This window comes from Bos mutus, chromosome X (genome assembly GCF_027580195.1).
Source record: "Bos mutus isolate GX-2022 chromosome X, NWIPB_WYAK_1.1, whole genome shotgun sequence".
Taxonomy (NCBI): Eukaryota; Metazoa; Chordata; class Mammalia; order Artiodactyla; family Bovidae; genus Bos; species Bos mutus.
The window spans coordinates 113,617,980-113,637,544 of NC_091646.1; the positions used below are offsets into that span (position 1 = coordinate 113,617,980).

Consider the following 19,565-nt stretch of genomic DNA (forward strand, 5'->3'; position numbering starts at 1 on the left):
GAGACTTTCAAAACCGAAAATGTGATGAATCACAGGGGTACAAGGAAGTAAGGAGAAAGGCATCTGGGTAGACAGATGGGACCTGAGCGGGGAAAGACTGGGCTGTGGGGGTCTTTGGAGCCAAGCATTCTCCCTACCGTGCCCTCATTTCCCTCATCAAGTAGCAGATCAACTGTTTTTGGGCTTTGTTCCAACAAAAGCAAAGTTAGTAAGTTGTTGACAGAGCCGTGCATGTTCATCACAGAGGTCAGCAGCATCCAAGTCAATTTAGAGCTTCCAGTGTGCTCAGAGTCAGGATTAAATCAATCATCAAATACGGATTTACTTCACACAGTGACTGTCAGTTAATAGTTGTCTTCCTAAGAGCCCTTAGAAAGTTACTCCACTTTTGAGATGATTCTTTTTTGTTTTCACTTGAAAAAAACATAAAGAAATAATGTATCAATATTACCATTTCAGAAAAAGATGCCCTCCTCAATTTACCCAAAACAAAAGTTTTCTAGTCAGAGAAAATCATATGGAACATGAGTGAATTGTGTGACTTACTGTAATGAATGCAGATGCTTTGTTTTGGGTTCATCTATCCAATAACAGAAATAGTTTTTAGATCTTCAAGCTGTTGGGTTCATGAAGTACCTTCACATGTTTCAAAGTCTTCTCATATATTAGCATTTATTTTGACCTGTAAGAGATTTTCTGTGCTGTAATGTTTTTAAGGCTAGCCTGAGTGCAAAATAACCGTAATCTCCCAAAAGACTGAAAAACCAGTGGATGAAACTGGGCAGAAAGAAAAATGCACCTTCTAAAGAATGACACCCTAATACCCTTTCTTTGCCACCCCACCTACTCTCAAGAAGTTTCCCTGCCTTTGTCAAGTGTAATAAACTTTTATTATATCTCATGTCAAACAGTATTTATTTACTTTTTTTATAATTATTTTTCTTGGCTTTGCCTCACAGCATGTAGGATCTTAGTTCCCTGACAAGGAATGGAACTTGCACTTCTTACACTGGAAATGTGGATTCCTAACCCTTGGACCACCAGGAAGGTCCCTTTACTTACTTACAAGTTATAGTTTATTACTTATAAAAGTTTACCTTCATTGTTCAGTTGAGATATTTTTCTACCTGTAAAAAATTAATTAGAGGTCTCACATTGGAATGGAATGCAGCAGCATCGTTCCCATTAATATTAATGGAAATGGTTTATCATTTGAAGTCTTCTCACTTTGCAGTCAGATTTTCAGGTACAATTTAAACTCCAGAAGTGAGGAATAAGTGTGTTTACTGAGGAACTACTATACTCCAGAAATTGTGCTAAGCACTGAGGAAAAGCTTGTAGAAGAGACTGGTGTGCGCCCTGCCGTCTTGATGTTTACAGTTAAGCTGGGAAGATGGTTGAAATCATTTTTTATTTTCCAGAGATATGGCTTTTCCTTCCTGGAGTAGATGGGGAGAATCTGTTCACAATGTTTATAATATCATCCCATTACACATGCATTTAAATATCATACAATTTTATATGTCTGTTATAACTCAGTAGTTAGATAGGTAAATAGATACATAGATAAACAGCTTCTGGTTTCTATGTTGTAAGCTGCTGCCATCAGGTGGGTCAGGTATATTTCTCCACTGTCAGGCATCATTGGGCCTCCTCTCTCATAAGCTGTGAATAAAGGGAGACCTGGGTTAGGCCTTCAAGGAAGTTTGCAGCCCCACAAATATCCCACCAGAAATCCTTCCATTATCCTTCTAGACACCCAAATCCAGACTGAAGTCTGATAATAGGATGTGGCAGGATATAATCATAGGAATAGAGAAATTGGAGCTAAAACTTCTGATAAAATTCTGCCTTCACAATTTGCCAGCTAAGACCTTTGGACAAGTCCTTGTACTTTTCTGAACTCTCGCTTTCTTAGCTATTAAATGGAGACAGTAGTTTTCACCATGTGGATTTGTCATGAAGTTCAAGTAAAATGCATATGAAAGAATTTTGTAAGCAAACTATGACTTTAGTGCGTGTGTGCTCAGTCACTCAGTCCTGTCCGACTCTTTGCAACCCTATGGACTATAGCCTGCCAGTCTCCTCTTGTCCATGGCATTTTCCAGGCAAGCATATTGGAGTAGGTTACCATTTCCTACTCCACGGAATCTTTCCAATGCAGAGATCAAACCTCATCTCATGGGTCTTCTGCATTGGCAGGCAGATTCTTTACCACTGTACCACCTGGGAAGCCCGTAACTTTAGTAGCCCTTACTAATTATCTTCACAGTCATTTATTCATTCATTCACTCATTCATTTATGTACCAGAAATCATTTCTTAAGAACTTAACACGTACTCTAACTACAATAATAATAAATAGTTGTTGTCCTTTTGGATCAGCTACTTGCCTATTTCCTAAGAGTCCGTGATCAGCAAAGGGTTCTGCTCCAAAATTTGAAGCCATGAACTTGTTCATGCCAGTTCTCCACCATGGCAAACATATGCCATATCTTTACTTTCAAGGAACTTCAACATTATAAAAAGATATCATTCCCTAAAGCTGAATTTTAAAAACTCTCAAAATATGGGAAAATTAAGTCATTTTTTCTACACATTTTTCCTTCCAGTATATTACTCATACATGCCCAACAGAAGCTAAATTTATCTAATTCTCCCAGCTAAGCCATCTGTTGCATGTAAACATCAATGATGCATGCATCTAGTTAATTACGGTTCTCAAAGAAAATCTGACAACCATGGTACAGTAAGTGTTAGGTGTTGATGCTGATATTACAGTGGTAAATGAAAAGGTCTTTGTGTCAGAATAGATCTGTAATAAGTTTACCAATAAAAATAGAAAATTTGGAAGTAGAAAATATAGGTCTCATGAAAGAAGGCATGAACATCAACACAGAAGGGCAAGGAATGAAACTTTTTAAAAGTGTCATTCATGTGATAAAAGAAAATTATTCTAAAGCTTTTCAAAGGAAAATATGGGAAGCAAAATAGAAGTTTTCGAAGTCCAAAGTCACATATATAGTCTTGCCTTCATGAGCTCCTCACAACAAATATATGCTCATAATGAGCTATGTGTGTGAGTAAATCTCCAATGAGGAACAATTCCATCAAGTATGTTTTTAAGGTACTCGTTTTGTCAACAAATGTTCATTTAATGTAAATTATTTATTGGTCTAAATTACTTTTCCAATCATAATAAATGGCAAATTAGAGGAGTAGTGAAATCAATATCACTTCATGGCAAATAGATGGGGAAACAGTGGAAACAGTGGCTGACTTTATTTTTTTGGGCTCCAAAATCACTGCAGATGGTGATTGCAGCCATGAAATTAAAAGATGCTTACTTCTTGGAAGGGAAGTTATGACCAATCTAGACAGCATATTAAAAAGCAGAGACGTTACTTTGTCAACAAAGGTCCGTCTAGTCAAGTCTATGGTTTTATCAGTGGTCGTGTATGGATGTGAGAGTTGGACTATAAAGAAAGCAGAGTGCCAAAGAATTGATGCTTTTGAACTGTGGTGTTGGAGAAGACTCTTGAGAGTCCCTTGGACTGTAAGGAGATCCAACCAGTCCATCCTAAAGGAGATCAGTCCTGGGTGTTCATTGGAAGGACTGATGTTGAAGCTGAAACTCCAATACTTTGGCCACCTGATGCGAAGAGCTGACTCATTTGAAAAGACCCTGATGCTGGGAGGGATTGAAGGTAGGAGGAGAAGGGGACAACAGAGGATGAGATGGTTGGATGGCATCACTGACTCAATGGACATGGGTTTGGGTAGACTCTGGGAGTTGGTGCTGCGATTCATGGGGTCACAAAGAGTCGGACATGACTGAACAACTGAACTGAACTGAACTGAAATCAATATTATCTCGAAAGGTTATCATCAACTTGCCTGTTACTTTTCAGGCATTTTCTCTTTTTCTCTTCCTTATAAGTCTAAATGAGAACTCTTCTCCATGCTGCACTGGAAAGAGACTCAAAGTGGAGATCTGCATTGACTATCACCCACACGTGAACAGATAAAGATAAAATGAATACATAGCATTGACTTGGGTTTCCCTGGTGGTTCAGCAGTTAAAAAAAAAAAAAATCTGCCTGCAATACAGGAGATGCAGTTTTGATCCCTGGATTGGGAAGATCCTCTGAAGAAGGAAATGGCAACCCACTCCAGTATTCTTGCCTGGGAAATCCCATGGACAGAGGAGCCTGGGGGGCTATAGTCCATGAGGTTGCAAAAAAGTCAGACACGACTCAGCTACAACAACAACATTGATTTATCCTAATTCTTAGAAAAGACAAAATGGCCACTGGTGTCAAATGAGAGGTAGAGAACATCATTTCACACTACCTACCTCTCATTAAACGCTGAGCCCAAAAATATCATATCCTCAATATGTTAACATCAAAAGCAATCAACTATATTCCTACCAAAGTTTAGTCTGAGGAATTTGGATAATTCTAATTTATTCTCCACTGTTGATGTGGCTATACACCACATGAAGATTGCAGACTTACAAAAATTAATAAGGTCATTTGTTCTTACATATCCCAACAGAGAGAAACCTACAGAATCAATATACAGTAAATTTTAAATCTTGTATAGTTTTATCTTCTGCTTGATGAACAGCATTGCACTCTCTAAAGAAAAATCTTGTCTTCATAAGGAATTCACTCAGATTCCAATCTCTGCTCTTGACTTAAGGCACATTTGTCATTTTATATCAGTAATAACCCCTGAAGTAAAGACCTTCAGACCATCTTCAACTCTTCTAAGACCCAGGAAAGCTTTCAAATGTTTGTAAAGTGTATCTTCACTACTATGAATATTAAATATCCATGTATTAAAATACATTTTAGTAGCTTAGTTTTATTCTAAGTGGTCACAAGAAATTCTAAGTGCATTTTTAAAATTCATTATAAATATTTTCAAGCAAAAAATAATAATAACAATACTCCTATATTTCTGTTCATCTAGCACACTATGAATTGTAAAAATTACCATTGGGTCAATGACAGAGTTTTTTGGAAAAAATGGAATATCATATTAATCATATGTAATTATTTCAATACCATCAAAGTATTAGGGGTTCATGTGCCTTAATATTGAGGCAATGTCCCAATTCATCTGTTTTATAAATATGAACTGTAAGATTTTGCATTTGCTAAAAGAAGAGAATACCTATCAATGTTTGTAAATATGAAAGATGTGGGTACCATACAAAAATTATGAAAACATGCTTTTCACTGATCCAGGTGTCCAGATACTGTTCTTGTTCAGTCACTAAGTCATTTCTAACTCTTTGTGACTCCATGGACTGCAGGACGCCAGGCTTCCCTGTCCTTCACTATTTCCCAGAGTTTGCTCAAACTCATGTCCATTGAGTCCATGATGCCATCCAACCATCTTGTCCTCTGTCACCCTCTTCTCCTCTTGCCCTCAATCTTTCCCAGCATCAGGGTCTTTTCCAATGAGTCAGCTCTTCGCATCAGGTGGCCAAAGTATTGAAGCTTCAGCTTCAGCATCAATCCTTCCAATGAATATTCAGAGTTGATTTCCTTTAAGATTGACTGATTTGAGCTGCTTGCTGTCCAAAGGTCCAGATATATTATAGTGGGCCAGCTGATGATCAGAGAGATATTCTTTAAAGTTATATATTTTAAAAAATATTTTATGATTATCTATAATCATATATATTTGTTTTTCCTTAGTTTTCACAACAGTCTGTATAATCTGTTTGAAAATTAAGAATGGGTAGAGAAGTCTCTGTAAACTTAACCAAGAACAGTATATGCACTTTCTTTTGCTGACTACACAATCCATTTGTGTTTTATTTATCTTACAGTTTTGACAGTAATACGACTAACACACATGAAGTTCCTGTTAGTGAATCAGACCAGACTTAATTTTACATTGAGCCTCATATGGCTACACTGAATCCACAGTCTACAGTCACCTGAATTGGTGAGGAAGTGCATTGGAGTAAAGATGTTGAGGAGATATTGAGGTGTTCTTCTGAACAGACTGGTGGCCGATACCATATCTGTTGTTGTTGTTTAGTCACTAAGCCGTGTCTGACTCTTTGCAACTCCATGAACTGCAGCCCACTAGAGCCCTCTGTCCATGGGATTTCCCAAGCAAGAATACTGGAGTGGGTTGCCATTTCCTTCTCCAGGGGATCTTCCTGACCCGTAGACAGATCAAACCCGTGTCTCCTGCATTGGCAGGTGGATTCTTTACTGCTGAGTCACTAGGGAAGCCTGGATAGCATATCTATAGACCTGTTAAATAGCTTAGAAACTTCGTTTTGTAACTATTCACCAACATCCTTAAAGGCAAGAATAAATCATTGCATTCTGAATATAATAATAATCAGAATGCAATGATATAATTATATTTATCAATAATAATTGATTAATTATATCAATTAAATAATAATTATATATCATTATATATCATATATAATGATATACCATTATATATATTATATATAATAATATATAATTATGATGATATATAATATATAATGATATATGATTATATAATATATAATGATATATATCATTAATATATATATCATTGCATTCTGAATATAATTATTATTGTATAATTATTATTATAATTATGATATATAATACATAATGATATATTATTATATACATATATCATTATATATAATGATATATATAATGTATCATTATATATCGTATATTATATAATATATTATATACGATAATAATTATATTCAGAATGCAATGATATATATATTAATATATAACTGATAATAATCTCTTGCTTGAGTAAACTAAACAAAGAATTAGGTTGTCTCTTACTGTAATTTTTTTCCTATTGATGCTGTAACAAATCCTCACAAACTTAGTGGCTTAAAACAACACAAATTTATTAGCTCATACTCCTGGGGATCAGAAATCTTAAATGGGTCTGCTGGGCTGAAAAAAAAAAAAAAGGTGTCAACAGAGCTGCATTGTTTTTGGAGGCTCTCAGGGAAAATCTGTTTTCCTTGCCTGTTCCAATGTCTGTATTCCTTATATCACTGCCCCTTCCTAACATCGCTCCAACCTCTCGTTCCGTTTGTCACCTCTCTTTCTCCTTATCCCTTCTTTCATCACATCTCCTTCCCCATCTCTGACTTTTCTGTCTCCCTCTTTCCCTTAAAAGAACCCTTATGATTATATTGAGCTCACCCAGATAATTCAGGAAAATCTCCCCATCTCAAGGTACTTAATCACATCTGCAAAGTCCCTTTTGCCCTATAAGGTAACATATTTTTATGTTCTAGAGATTAGGACACGCACATCTTTGATATTGTGTCAACTATACTTGCTTCCTGTCTTTCTTCCCCATTCCTTTTAAAAATGGGAATTCTCAAGTGATGTTCTGTGGTCCTTCTCTGAACTCCATTAAATCTTCTGTTACACTACTATTTGTAGTGTGACGAAGTCTAGACCTCAAACTATGGAAAAGCAGATCAGTACCACTTAGAACTTATGAGAAATACAAATTCTTAGACAAAAATAAAAAAACTCTGGGGATGTAGCCCAGCAATCTGTGGTCCTTCGGGTGTTTCATGCTTAAGTTTGGGAAACACTGGTCTAGACTTACATTTCTTATATGCATTATTTGGATTAGCTTTCATTATTTTAAATCAGTGTTGGTCACATCTTTTTAGTTCTAGTGAGCTTTACCAGCTATAGCAAAGATGCAAGCATTGGATAGGTGAGTAGGCCTTGAGCTCTCACCAAAATCTTATGGGAGAGCCACTTCATATTGCATCCAATTTCCCTTTTTTCTCTTAAATGCATGATTATATTTTTTCCATTTTTAGTGAGAAATAATTGATATATATTACTATATAAGTTTAAGACATACAGTATGATAATTTAATTTACATATCCTGTGAAATGATTACCACAACAGGCTCAGCTAACATCCCTTTTCTCATGTAGATGTAATAAAAAGAAAAGAAAGAATAAAAAAAAAGGGAAAAAATGTTTTCCTTGTAATGAGGACTCTTAGGAGCTACTTTCTTTTTTTTTTTTTTTTTATTTTTAAACTTTACAATATTGTATTAGTTTTGCCAAATATCGAAATGAATCCGCCACAGGTATACCCGTGTTCCCCATCCTGAACCCTCCTCCTCCTCCCTCCCTACCCTCCCTCTGGGTCGTCCCCAGTGCACCAGCCCCAAGCATCCAGTACCGTGCATCGAACCTGGACTGGCAACTCATTTCATACATGATATTATACATGTTTCAATGCTATTCTCCCAAATCTCCCCACCCTCTCCCTCTCCCACAGAGTCCATAAGACTGATCTATACATGAATGTCTCTTTTGCTGTCTTATACACAGGGTTATTGTTACCATCTTTCTAAATTCCATATATATGCATTAGTATACTGTATTGGTGTTTTTCTTTCTGGCTTACCTCACTCTGTATAATAGGTTCCAGTTTCATCCATCTCATTAGAACTGATTCAAATGTATTCTTTTTAATGGCTGAGTAATACTCCATTGTGTATATGTACCAGGAGCTACTTTCTTAACATGTCTATGTATCATGCGGCAATGTTAGCTACAGTCATCGTGGTGTACATTACATCCCTAATATGTATCTTATAACTGAAAGTTTGTACTTTTTTACCACCTTCTTCAAATTCCCCCCTCCCCCCAATTTCCTTTTAATGACTCTTTTTCATAGCTCAGTTGGTAAAGAATCCACCTGCAATGTGGGAGACCTGGGTTTGATCCCTGGGTTGGGAAGATCCCCTGGAGAAGGGAAAGGCTACCTATCCACTCCAGTATTCTGGCCTGGAGAATTCCATGGACTAAGTCCATGGGGTTGCAAAGATTCGGACAAGACTGAGAAACTTTCATTCACTTTCCTTTTTTTTTTTACTGAAGTATAGTTTGTTTAAAATGCCATGTTAGTTTCAGATACTGTGAAATCAATGTTGCATGCACATTTAAGTATTTTCAATTATTTAATTCAATTTAATAAATGGTGAAATCAGCAAAGATTTAATTAACATAGCCCTTATTCAAAGCATTGTCCTAGCTGACCAAGGCTACTTTATTCTTTCTTTTTCTATTTTACAAACTTTAAAAAATAACCTTTATTGAGATGCAATTTATATACAATAAAATGCATATATTTTATGTGTACAGTTTGATAAGTTTTGACAATCCTCTGGAGGAGGAAATAGCAACCCACTCCAGTATTCTTGCCTTGGAAATTCCATGGACAAAGGAGCCTGGCCAGCTATGTAACCATTTTATTCTTGATTACAAGAAGTTTGCTATTTTTTCTCTGAAGAAGTTAAAATTTTATTCATAAAAATAATAATAATATTTTAAAAATTAAGATTTATTAAGCCATCTGCTATATTAAGTGGCTAAAAATAAGGTTTTAAAAATATCTTAATATCAATGATCTTGTACAGCTTCTTTCACTTTGTTTAAAACACAATATTTTTTACTGCACTGAAAGAAATGATTGGCTAGGGGCCAGATTTATGCATTTTTATTTCTGGTGGAAAATTCATTAACACTAACCATTCTCTAATCGAACTGCACCTGCAGCTCTTTCCTGTAAGGGTTTAGCAGGGTTGCACAACTAGGAAATGTCTGATTATGTTTGACACTGCAGACATTAGTCTTGCTTTGAACATTGCTTAAGATTCAGAACCAATTGTTGTGGTGAGATGCTACAGAATATGATGGATGTGTGGATTTGGGAACTCTTAATTTTTATGAGTGATTAAATACTCTAACATGAGCTTTAAGATTTAGTATATTTTCACTGTAATTATGGTCTTGTTATAAACTATAAATTTTCAATTGATGAATGTAGTAAAGCCATACATATATATACACACATGTATATAATTTATTCTGTTATTCTTTCAATCTGTCTGTCAAATATCATATATTTACTATATACTTGAATAAATGTACTCATTCAAGTATCTACTGAATATTAATATATTGATTATCAACTCTACTGCTAAACACTATGGAAGATATACAATAATTACTAGGGAAACGTCATTTTTCAATGAACTTAATATCCACAGTGCCAGACACATAATCAAACACAATCCAAGTGCCAAGATAATTAGGTCAGGCCAAAAAAGTTTCTTGAGAAGCCCAGAGAATTAAAAGTTCACTGTGATTTGGGAAGCCTGGGGAGAAGTTTAATAGTTATGGGTGTCATTTTTCTTTTTATACATCTGTGATCAGAAATGGAATAGCAGTCAAGATGAATAAGATAATAGGAAAGGTAAAAATGAGATAAAAGAGAACATTTTAAAAATTTGGCTCCTAATATCAACAAGTAACAAGTTTCACTCTGACTTCTTCACAGATGTCAAGGCCATGATTCTGAAAATCAGTGGCAAAGGAACTTCAAGTCTATTGTGAATCTTCCATTTATAAAGCACATTTATATAGTTGTTTTTGTTCAGTCGCTAAGTCATGTCCAACTCTGCGAACCCATGGACTGTAGCATGCCAGGCTCCTCTATCCTCCACTATACCCTGGATTTTGCTCAAATTCATATCCATTGAGTCTAACTAACTATCTATCTCATCCTCTGCTGCCTCTTTCTCCTCTTGCCCTCAATCTTTCCTAGCATCAGGATCTTTTCCAATGAGTCATCTCTTCACATCAGGTGGCCAAAGTATTGTAGCTTCAGCTTCAGCCTCAGTCCTTCCAATCAATCCTTCAGGATTGATTTCCTTTAGGATTGACTGGTTCGATCTCCTTTCAGTCCAAGGGACTCTCAAGAGTCTTCTCTGGCACCACAGTTCAAAAGCGTCAATTCTTTGGCTCTCAGCTTTCTTTACAGTCCAATTCTCACATACATACATGCCTACTGGAAAAATCATAGCTTGACTATATGGACCTTTGTCGGCAAAGTGATATCTCTACTTTTTAATATGCTGTCGGGTTTGTCATAGCTTTCCTTCCAAGGAGCAAGCGTCTTTTTAATTTCATGGTTGCCGTTACCATCTGCAATGATTTTGGAGCCCAGGAAAATAAAATCTGTCACTGCTTCCACTTTTTCCCCTTCTATTTGCCATGAAGTGATGGGACCGGATGCCACAGTCTTAGTTTTTTAATGTTGAGTTTCAAGCCAGCTTTTTCACTCTCTTCTTTCAACCTCATCAAGAGGCTGTTTAGTTCCTCTTCACTTTCTGCCATTAGACTAGTATCATCTGGATATCTGAGGTTGTTGATATATGCATTTCTATAGTAGGATAACATTTTAATGAATGCTTTAAAGTGGATTAAAGAACTCTATAAAAATGACCAATTACTAAAGAAATATAAGATTTTCTAATAGTAATGATTGTTAAAGACAAGAATATAATTGTGCAAATGCCCAGACTCAGAGGATCATGCACAACCCAAGGGTATGGGAAGGGAAAGAAGCCAGAAGCAGGCAGGACACAGGTGATGGGGATAGAGTAGTGGTCCTTGGCCTTCGTGGACTCATCTGTACATATTAGTTATCAGTTTCCCAGGACTTGTAGCAAACATAGGCTCAGAACAGTGGTGGAAAGACATAAATCCAGACATCCAACTGCTAGAAGGTGGGCAAAGCAACCAAGGCAAAGCATCCTTTTAAAAGAGAACCCAGGTAATGGTTTTGAGTAGATAGCATAGGGAACAGGATGCAGACCCTGGTGTAGAAAAATCACATAAACTAAGTGTGATTGTATTTATTCATGTATTCATTCCTTTAACCAATATTGATTTAGTGTTCAGTATGTGCCAGATACTATTCTAAGCACTGGGTGTAGAGCAGTAACCAAGACACTGTCCTTCCCCTTGTGAAGTTTACATTCTAGTCACTTATTATTTGAGTTGTTTTTTTTTTTTAATTCCCTTTGAAACTTAATTTTTTTTAATTTATTTTAATTGGAGGTTAATTACTTTACAATATTGTAGTGGTTTTGCCATACATTGACATGAATCTGCCACGGGTGTATACATGTTCCCCATCCTGAACCCCCTCCCATCTCCCTCCCCATCCCATCCCTCTGGGTCATCCCAGTACACCAGCCCCGAGCACCCTGTATCATGCATTGAACCTGGACTGGCAATTCGTTTCCCATGTGATAATATACATGTTTCAATGCCATTCTCCCAAACCATCCCACCCTCGCCCTCTCCCACAGAGCCCAAAAGACTGTTCTATACATCTGTGTCTCTTCTGCTGTCTCACATACAGGGTTATTGTTACCATCTTTCTAAATTCCATATATATGCGTTAGTATACTGTATTGGTGTTTTTCTTTCTGGCTTACTTCACTCTGTATAACAGGCTCCAGTTTCATCCACCACATTAGAACTGATTCAAATGTATTCTTTTTAATGGCTGAGTAATACTCCATTGTGTATATGTACCACAGCTTTCTTATCCATTTATCTGCTGATGGACATCTAGGTTGCTTCCATGTCCTGGCTATTATAAACAGTGCTGCGATGAACATTGGGGTACACGTGTCTCTTTCAATTCTGGTTTCCTCAGTGTGTATGCCCAGCAGTGGGATTGCTGGGTAGTATGGAAGTTCTATTTCCAGTTTTTTAAGGAATCTCCACACTGTTCTCCATAGTGGCTGTACTAGTTTGCATTCCCACCAACAGTGTAAGAGGGTTCCCTTTTCTCCACACCCTCTCCAGCATTTATTGCTTGTAGACTTTTGGATTGCAGCCATTCTGACCAGCCTGTGATGGTACCTAATTGTGGTTTTGATTTGCATTTCTCTGATAATGAGTGGTGTTGAGCATCTTTTTATGTGTTTGTTAGCCATCTGTATGTCTTCTTTGGAGAAATGTCTGTTTAGTTCTTTGGCCCATTTTTTGATTGGGTCATTTATTTTTCTGAAATTGAGCTGTAGGAGTTGCTTGTATGTTTTTGAGATTAGTTGTTTGTCAGTTGCTTCATTTGCTATTATTTTCTCCCATTCTGAAGGCTGTCTTTTCACCTTGCTTAGAGTTTCCTTCGTTGTGCAGAAGCTTTTAAGTTTAATTAGGTCCCATTTGTTTATTTTTGCTTTTATTTACAATATTCTGGGAGGTGGGTCATACAGGATCCTGCTGTGATTTATGTCAGAGAGTGTTTGCCTATGTTTTCCTCTAGGAGTTTTATTGAAACTTAATTTTAAAGATAATGAAATTCAGGACCCAAACCTATGAATTCTATTCCAACAGAGTTACAGTTTCATGCACGGATATTCACATCTTTTGAAAGCTCTCTTGGGGACTCTGGTGTGCAACTGGATCTGAGAGCCACTGTCCCCAGACCAGTCGAGAGAGATTATGCTCTGCCGCAGAAACAAAGAACCCTCAAATTTCAGTGGCTTAAAATTAAACATGTTCATTTCTCCTTACATGTGTTACACAGGCAGGGCTACAGGGCTACTTTGCTCATGAGGATCATGCTAATGGAGCAACTTCCACAGCCCCTGTTAATGATCACTATCCAAAAGGAAAGGAAAACAGCTCTGGAGGCTCTCACTCCAGTGATTAAATTCTTCTCTAGTCCAAAAGGGACACAAATCAGTTCTAGTCATAATGCCTCAGTCTGAACTAGTCACATGAAACCACTCATCCATAAGGGGGCCGGGAAGTACATACCTATCATATGACCAGAAAGTAGAGGAAGCCAGAAATAGTTCTTGACCAGCATTAAATATAATCATTCAGAATAGGCATTAAGGATAACCACTGTTAACCACATAATGACAACCATTGTTCACCACCACTAAAGATAACTGTTTTTGGCCGGCATCTAGGATAACATAAAGATAAGCTTTACATGGACCACCATTAAAGGTAACTTACCGCTGACCAGTATATTCAGAAAAAGCATTATGTTAATCAACGTTAGGACAACCATTATGAACCAGCATTAATGATAACCACTAAGGACAAATGTTCCCTTGACCAGTGTTAAGGACAACAACTTAGAATAACCATACAGGATCTCTCTTTCAGGCCAGGCTACTCAGATCTTGGATTTGTAGTCTCCATGTAGTCCATCCTGACCAGTAAACCTCCCCGTCTTTGCTATATTTTGAACTACAAATTGTCCTGGCCCACACTCATCACCCGGAAACATGAAATAACTCTCTTCTGTATCCCATGTTGTTGTTCAGTTATTCAGTCTTGTCTGACTCTTTGCGACCTCATGGACTGCAGCACGCCAGGCTCCTCTGTCCTTCACTATCTCTGTCATGAGTTCAGTTCCACCACAGTGTGTACGACAGTGGCTTGAAATAATGCATGTACCTTACTGAGAGGAGGGGCTCTGACTTGCTTTGGAATCCCTAGTATGTGGCATGGGATCTGCCATATGACATATGCTCAATAAATGTTTGTGAAATTGATCTGAATTAGTGCTATTCCTTAAAAGAGCCCTAAAGTCCTGGAGCAACTCCTCACAGCTAACTTTCAAACCACTCCATCTTCCCTAAACTTAGTCCTTCAACAGGTGACGCTTCTCTGCCCTGCCCACAGTATCTCCGAATACCCAGGCTGATGAACTGTTCCCACTACGTTCCCTTGAGTCCGTGTTTGACAGAAGTAAACACAGCGATGCCACTGCCAACAGGTAGGCATTGAATTAAGCCTCTGCTATCAATATGAGGGAGACTGACTTCAAACAGCATCAGAAGCACTCATCTTATGGTGAACTACAATCCTGGAAACGTGTTCATCATAAATACTAATGATTCACTGCCTTTCCATGTCAGATAATATTTCCTTACAAATGATATTACAGCAGAACCCTGGAAGAGGGATGCACAGTGGAGGACCCACAGTAATTTCAGGTTCTGCCTCTGGTTTGTGCACTCTCCCCTTCTCTACATCTCTCTCTCTCCTTCTCTGCATCTCTCTCTCTCCCCTTCTCTGCATCTCTCTCCTTCTCTGCATCTCTCTCTCCCCTTCTCTGCATCTCTCTCTCCCCTTCTCTGCATCTCTCTCTCCCCTGCTACCCCTGCCTCTCCTTCTTTCTCCAACTCTCTCTTTGTCTCTGTCTTTCTTTCTCTGTGCATATGTGTCTCCTTCTCCCCACCCCCACCCCACTATCTCTCTTTCTGTCCCTCACCCTCTGTGTGTGTGTGTCTCTCTCTCTCCACAACCCCCACTCCTCAATGTCTCATTAACTGGATAACTGTGTGAGTATCACTTTAAGGATATATGATATCCTTCATCTCTACCCAGATAATAGAGTAAAAACCAGGGAAATTGATCTCAATGGAACAAAACTCATTTATCACCAATAAACAGCAGCTGCTGGTGCTTGATAACAATGCTGTTCCTCAGCACATTGAAATATTCATGCAAGGCTGTGCTAATATCAGAGCCCATTGCACTAAAAATGCTTGATAAACAGAAGTGGGGATATAGGTTGAAAGGGATGTTAAATGAGCAAAGATGAAATCTTTTAAAACTGGAGAAATAAAGGCAGGTATCTCACCTCTGAGACACTAGTAGTGGCGTTCTCCTTGGATTAGACAGTTATTAAGCATCTGTAGCCATACAAAGGAAAATCAGACTAAGAGATAAATTTAGATAGTCTAAATGGTCTGATTCCCCTCCAGCTATATTCCCTACAGTTGAAATCCCTTTTGTATTTAACAGGGAATTCCAGGCATGTAATCCAATAGAATAAATTAATGAACATTGAATTCATGTTCATATGATATCGATTCTATATTACTATGAGTTCATGTTTATACCGATCCCAATAGGGTGTCCTTTTGAGATTTGTTTCCCCAAAGCAATCTACAATCTCTTCTTTCATTCTTATTTTTGTGACCAGAAAATGGCCCCTGCAGTCCTCAGCCATAGCAAGGATATAATCGAAATAGGATGTCTATGTAGAGTACTGAACGATCCTTCAGGCAGTGAACACATAACTGTGGCCCAACCTGTCGCCAAATGCCCTTTTGTCCCCCAGTATATTTATTTTCTTCCAGCAACATCACAGGCCTTCCTCTCTTGGAAGCTGCTTTATCCCTTCCTGCAAATGTAGCTCTTGCAGGGCCACCATGTTTTTGTGTCACCCTGTTCTTGAAATTACAGTTGAGTGGTTAAAAAAAGTGGCCACTGAACCCAAACCAAGACAGTGCAAGTTCTTCCTCTTGCCTTTTCTAGCTGGCACTGAGTACAGAGCTCCCAATTTGGTAGTGAAAACTGTAGAATATGATGCTTAAGAACAATTAGCAACTGGGTTCTCTGACTCATTGAGCAAACTTGTATACTGCAGGAAAGGCAAAGCCAACAGGCAGAGATAAAGGATGAAAAAGAATTTTAATAGTGTTTGTAGTAGACATTGTGGCATCCCACCCATATCCCTCTGAGACTCCTTTTTTATTTATTTATTTGGCTACAAATGATTCAGGTCTGAGTTGCGGCAAATGGGATCCTTGATCTTTGTTGCTGCAGGCAGAATCTCTTTTTTTTGCAGTTGAGGCATGTGGGGTCTAGTTCCCTGACCGGGGATCAAACTCTGGCCCCCTGTATTGGGAGCTCATGAGTCTTAGCCATTGGACCACCAGGGAAGTCCCCCTCTGAGACCTCCTTTAATCATTTCTGTGTACCCTTTCCCCAACTGTGTGCATTTGTTTCTAATAGTCTACAATGTGATTCTATTAGGCCAATAGCTTTTGGATTACCGGAACTTCTCTGTGCATTGGCATATAATGGTTCACACCTGTGATTATTTTAAGTCACCGTCTTTTTGCTAATGGAGCTTTTTTGCCCTGACATGTATAGCCGGAAGTGCCTGAGTTGACATTTCCCCAGGGTGGGGTTGGGAGCTTAATTAATGGCTGATTGGTGCAGGCGTATGAGGACCAAGCTCCCTTGCCGCCAGGTGAAGCAAACTCAGTTATAATTTATGCTTTGGAGCACCCTGCAGGATCAGGCTGAAGCTGGAATTGCACGCTGTTGGCATGGAGTAGCATATTTGTTTGGCTTCCTCTTCCCTGTCCTGCTTCTCACACTCCCTTGCTGGTTTCTCCAAAGAGCATGAAAAGAAGAAATGAAGACAGCATTCAGATGAGTAACTGGCCCCAGTTATCCCTGGGACTATTCAGTATACCTCTGAAGTTTGGTTTCAAAGATGCCCAGTGCCCTTTCAATCCAGCTTCCTCTTCATAAACTCGTTCAAATAGAGGTTCTGTCATTTGCAATCAAAAGAGACCTGATTAACTCAACAACTGAGACACCTAGTTTATGGATTATAGTGTAGCGTTAGTCGCTTCAGTCGTGTCCGACTCTTTGCGATCCCACAGACTGTAGCCTGCCAGGCTCCTCTGTCCATGGGATTCTCCAGACAAGAATACTGGAGTGGATTGCCATTCCCTTCTCCAGAGGATCTTCCCAACCCAGGGATCAAGCCAAGGTCTCCTGCATTGCAGGCAGATTTTTTTACCATTTGAGCTACAGGGAAGACCTATGGTGTGAACCAAATGATTGTGTTATAGAATATGTTAATAAGAACAGTTTATGTGTTTGACTAAACAAATGATTTAGCGAGTCTTTATATTTTAGAGATGAAACTGAAAATGAGCAAATCAACTTTTTCATTGTAAAAAATGCAGAAATAACTAAATTAAAATTATCAAATCAATAAATAGTATTTAGTAAAAGTTTACTGTGTGTATAAGAATAGTTAGCAAACTTGGGAGCCCCCCAAAATAAAAACTGATATGAAACTCAGGGTCATGAAGTTACAGGATATCTTATAAAGTGAAAATAAGCAAGTTATTTAACTTTTATAATGATTTGATTATTGCAATGAAGGTTTCCAGGTGGCAAGGGGATTGGTTAAAAGTCATGATCTTGTACCATTTTTAGGAAGGTGGCTTAAGTTTCCTTTATGATTGTAGAGACATTTACAAGAAATAACCTAAGTTAAGCTTCACTTATGTTCATGAAATAAGCTAGATTTAGCTTTGCTTACATGGCTAAAGTGTTTTTGTCTGCTCAAGGAATTCTCGTGTCCAGTCTCCATTTTATATTTAATTTTAACAATATCTAGATATAGTTACATTTACCATTTAACAGCCTTTGAGATAGCACAGTAGAGAGAAGTTGGTTCTGTTGATTCATGTAGTTTTACAGAAACTGGTGTAGCAGAATACTGAGCAGGATATTAATAACATTTCCAATCTTATTATGATTATAGACAACATGTGATTTGCAATGAATTTTAAAGGCCCAGGAGAAGTTTACTGATGCTAATTATAAGAAACATTTTGACAGCTACCATCTGGAGCAAGGCTTAAGTGAATATAAGCTGCTAAAAATGAGTTTAATATGATAACCAGTTTATTGGGCAGGTTACAGAAATATCTCTCTTCTAACTACTCATCAGGGATTGAGATCATTTGCTCAAAACTTTTCTAAATTTCCCTCCCAGTTTGAAAGAAGGAAACACAACCAACAAAATCCCAGACTTAAATTAGTTATAGATTTGGGACTAATTGGCGCCTGATTAAAGCTATTCAACCATGATCATGTTGTAAAGTAGAAGCAAAAAAATGGGGCCCTGGCAGGAAAGCCCATAATTACTAAGACAAAGAAACCACAATCTCAGTGCTAAATTAAAAATGGAAGTGTTTGACACTTTCTTGAGAAAGGAGGTTCCATAAGACTGTCTTTTACTCATATAAATAATCTGTGAGATAATTGTTGAATATGAAATTTAATACTGGAAAAAGTGGCTTGTGCAACATTCTCTTGTAATTGTTAACCATTAATTAATCCACGAACTTCAAATAATTAACATCATTGATGCAATAGCTTCACAAACTGAAGCTATACTTTAGTGAATTTCAGATATGCTGATTCTATTTTCTACACAGTTTACAACAGAAATGGAGTGGGGTGTGGGGAGTGTGGTCATCTTTCCAGTGTGTTTTGTTCAGAAATAACTCTCCTAATCAAGCAGACTGAAGGTATTAAGGCAATGCCTTCTATAGGTCTCATTTGCAAATGAAGTACCTTCATGTAAAGACTTGTCTCCATTCTTCACATTGTTTTCACAAATATTTCACAAGAAAGGAAAACACCTTCAGGTTTCCTTTGTCCAAGTACTGTAACTGGATGGGATGGGAAAAGGAAGGCTCGAGTACACCTCAGCGTTCCTGAAGGAGTAAAAATTCTCCAGCAAAGAATTTTGCTGGTACTGATGCACTTCAATCCTTTGGATTGTGATTTTGTTTATAATCTAGGCTGCTAATCTCCAAGCCAGGCTTCTGCAATACGTGAACCGTGAACTTCCTGATGTTCAAGCTGGTTTTAGAAAAGGCAGAGGAACCAGAGATCAAATTGCCAACATCTGCTGGACCATGGAAAAAGCAAGAGAGTTCCAGAAAAACATCTATTTCTGCTTTATTGACTATGACAAAGCCTTTGACTGTGTGGATCACAATAAACTGTGGAAAATTCTTCAAGAGATGGGAATACCAGACCACCTGACCTGCCTCTTGAGAAATCTGTATGCAGGTCAGGAAGC

At 37.8% G+C, this 19,565-nt stretch overlaps 1 pseudogene; it reads left to right on the forward strand.

Annotated features, from left to right (window-relative positions):
- LOC138986505 (uncharacterized) overlaps positions 1–19,565 on the forward strand; it is a 166,707-nt pseudogene that overhangs the window by 135,934 nt on the left and 11,208 nt on the right.